The following is a 3,985-nucleotide window of genomic DNA, read 5'->3' on the forward strand; positions in this document are numbered from 1 at the left end:
GTCAGCCCCAGGCAGCCGGGTGGCCTGCCTGCTGCTGCTAGGCCGCTGCCCCGAGCCGCCGACCCCATCGACAGGAACACGAGAGAGTTTACAAGCGAGAGGAGGCCACATATTCGACACCTTTCGTGCTCGTTTTAGTCTCCAGTCTGTTTTGACGTGTGTTATTCTGAATCTGCTGCTTTAACTCAAGGGATTCTGTCGCGATTGATGCCTTGTCCTTCGCTGTATGTTTGCACTGGTGTTGTAAGTCGCCCTCTGTAAGATCATCATTTATTATCTGCCAAGAAATAAAGATCATCATAATGTTCCCCAACTTTCAGCTTCTGGGGAGTTTGTTCCAGAGTGTGACGACTCTCTCTCTATCACCATCTCTCTCTCTATCTCCATCTCTCTATCACCATCTCTCTCTCTATCACCATCTCTCTCTCTATCTCTATCTCTCTATCACCATCTCTCTCTCCATCTCCATCTCTCTCTCTATCTCCATCTCTCTCTATCTCCATCTCTATCTCCATCTCTCTATCTCCACCTCTCTCTCCCTCTCCACCTCTCTCTCTCTCTATCTCTCCCTCTCTCTCACTGTGTGTGTGTGTGTGTGTGTGTGTGTGTGTGTGTGTGTGTGTGTGTGTGTGTGTGTGTGTGTGTACAGCAGTGTCCCTAGACGAGAGAGAGATCCCTAGACGGGGAAATTACTTTCAAACTGCAGTACCGAAATGTGTCCGTTAGATGGCAGCATGCACCAAGGAATGAAGGAAAGTGCAAAACAAAATGAAAAGGCACATCGCCTGGGCGAAAAATAATCGTAACAAATCAACGGGGGCATTTCTCCGAAAACTAACACCGGGGCAGTGCTCAGGGGGGTCCCACCTCGTGGCCACCCGGTTTGGGGGGCGATCGGGGCCGGTTCCGAAAATCGCTAAATCTCCCATAGCCAGCCCACGCTCCATCCGATAGAGCAATGCCGGGCGGCCGGCCGGCAACTACGGATCATAACAAATCAACGGGGGCATTTCTCCGAAAACTAACACCGGGGCAGTGCTCAGGGGGGTCCCACCTCGTGGCCACCCGGTTTGGGGGGCGATCGGGGCCGGTTCCGAAAATCGCTAAATCTCCCATAGCCAGCCCACGCTCCATCCGATAGAGCAATGCCGGGCGGCCGGCCGGCAACTACGGATCATAACAAATCAACGGGGGCATTTCTCGGAAAACTAACACCGGGGCAGTGCTCAGGGGGGTCCCACCTCGTGGCCACCCGGTTTGGGGGGCCATCGGGGCCGGTTCCGAAAATCGCTAAATCTCCCATAGCCAGCCCACGCTCCATCCGATAGAGCAATGCCGGGCGGCCGGCCGGCAACTACGGATCATAACAAATCAACGGGGGCATTTCTCCAGAAACTAACACCGGGGCAGTGCTCAGGAGGCTCCCAGCTATCAGCCACCCTATCCCGGGACCGATGGGAGCACTTTAAAATTTTCGAGTCAGGGGACCAGACGGCCGAGTGAAAAACTTTGAAAAATATTCTATCTCCTCACTCCCATTGACTTTGCATTAGGGCGACCAGGCGGCCGGCGGAAAAAAAATCATAACAAATCAACGGGGGCATTTCTCCAGAAACTAACACCGGGGCTGTGCTCAGGGGGCTCCCAGCTATCAGCCACCCTACCCTGGGACCGATGGGAGCACTTTAAAATTTTCGAGTCAGGGGACCAGACGGCCGAGTGAAAAACTTTGAAAAATATTCTATCTCCTCACTCCCATTGACTTTGCATTAGGGCGACCAGGCGGCCGGCGGAAAAAAAATCATAACAAATCAACGGGGGCATTTCTCCAGAAACTAACACCGGGGCAGTGCTCAGGGGGCTCCCAGCTATCAGCCCCCCGGGTCTGGGGGCATTGTTTTTCTTTTTAATCATTTTGAGCATTTCCCCCAGTTTAGAGATGTGTGCCCCTAGACAACCCATTGAGAATAACTATGAAATGTTCTGAAGTTTTGATTTTCAAATGTCGGTGAAAATTGAAAAACGTCATATATTCTTCAAAGGAAGCATGGGGCGATGGTAGGGAGAGTCCCCGCAGCGTGCCTCGGCAGCGATGGGAGCGTTTTCGATGTCCCCGTCCCCCCCCATAGGGATAGAAGGGGAGTTAGGTGACCAGGCGTCCCGGGTCCCAAAAATCGAAAAATTAATATAGAATGCTTTTTAATCCATAAATAAAGTAGGGGGCAGTCCTGGTGAGAGTCCCAGCCACAGCCCCAGTGTGTTTTGGAGTCGTTTGTGGCCGGGTGAAAAACTTTGAAAAATTTTCTATCTCCTCACTCCCATTGACTTTGCATTAGGGCGACCAGGCGGCCGGCGGAAAAAAAATCATAACAAATCAACGGGGGCATTTCTCCGAAAACTAACACCGGGGCAGTGCTCAGGGGGCTCCCAGCTATCAGCCACCCTATCCCGGGACCGATGGGAGCACTTTAAAATTTTCGAGTTAGGGGACCAGGCGGCCGAGTGAAAAACTTTGAAAAATTTTCTATCTCCTCACTCCCATTGACTTTGCATTAGGGCGACCAGGCGGCCGGCGGAAAAAAAATCATAACAAATCAACGGAGGCATTTCTCCGAAAACTAACACCGGGGCAGTGCTCAGGGGGCTCCCAGCTATCAGCCACCCTATCCCGGGACCGATGGGAGCACTTTAAAATTTTCGAGTTAGGGGACCAGGCGGCCGAGTGAAAAACTTAGAAAAATTTTCTATCTCCCCTAGGTGACCAGGCAGCCGGAGCTGATTTTTCTGACCCCTAAAACAATTATTAAAAGGTATTTTTTCGCCAAACTAAGACTTTTAAAATTCAAATAGGATGATTATCTACTGCCCCAGTGGGTTTTTGAACAATTTTAAGCCTTTTTGACAGTTTTCATTTTTCCCCCATTGACTTCAATGGGAGTTAGGTGACCAGTCCTCCGACTTTTGAACCTCTCCTGGGGGGGCTGTGAGCCCCCGATTTCTTTGCAAAGCACGTCATTCGATTCGTCTCAGTCCCCTCTATATACCCCGTGTGTTTGTTTTCTCGAAAAAACCCCGGAACACGGTTTTTTAGGGGGGGGGTGGGGGGGGGGTACTTCGGAGCCATTTGGGGGGGGGTAAACGACATTTCCCGAAATTAATTTTGACACAGCCTTCCTCAGAATCGCTTTTCCAACAAAATGCTTTTTATTTCGAGTCTCTACGATGTTCCTAAGTGGTCGAAACCACTTTTGGACAGTTTTTACACCAAACGGCTCGGGCGCACAGCGGGCCGTGTGCCGATGGGCGGTTCTCGCGGGTCTTAGGCGGGGCTAGGCTGCTCGCGGCGGGCAAGGGAGTGCCGTGTGCAGCCGCCACAGTGTTCCAGGCTGTCAGCATTTCTCTACGGTGCCGGGGGAAATACAGGAACTGGGTTTTTGAAGACACTTAGTGCAATGAGAGAGGTCAAAACTGAGCTAAGGGCACTTGCTGGAGGAAAGTGGCTGGGCCCCGCTAGCTCTTTTACGGACACTTTCTGGACTTGGCCCGGGATTTTCAGACGGTTCTTTGCGACTGTCTGATCATCCAGCGAAATGCAAGGGGGGAACGGTCCCGGCCGCACCCCGCGTTTCAGGCCTCGTCGGCGGCCCGCTCCGGCGGCTGCGCCCGCTAAGTCTTCGCGGCCCGCCGTGGAGAGTGTGTATGCTGCCCGCCCCAGACGTTCACCCCAAGGGCTTGCGGGCCTTTAAGGGTCTGTCTTTCGGGGTTTCACGGGCTCTGACCTCACCTCCCTGTGGTTCCCGACCGGGGTGTATGTATGCTGCCCGCCCCAGACGTTCACCCCAAGGGCTTGCGGGCCTTTAAGGGTCTGTCTTTCGGGGTTTCACGGGCTCTGACATCTCCCCGGTGGTTCCCACGGAACGGACATATGTATGCTGCCCGCCCCCGGCAGGAACCCCAAGGGCTTGCGGGCCTTTAAGGGTGAGTG

The sequence above is a fragment of the Amia ocellicauda genome, unplaced genomic scaffold, assembly GCF_036373705.1.
Source record: "Amia ocellicauda isolate fAmiCal2 unplaced genomic scaffold, fAmiCal2.hap1 HAP1_SCAFFOLD_85, whole genome shotgun sequence".
Taxonomy (NCBI): domain Eukaryota; kingdom Metazoa; phylum Chordata; class Actinopteri; order Amiiformes; family Amiidae; genus Amia; species Amia ocellicauda.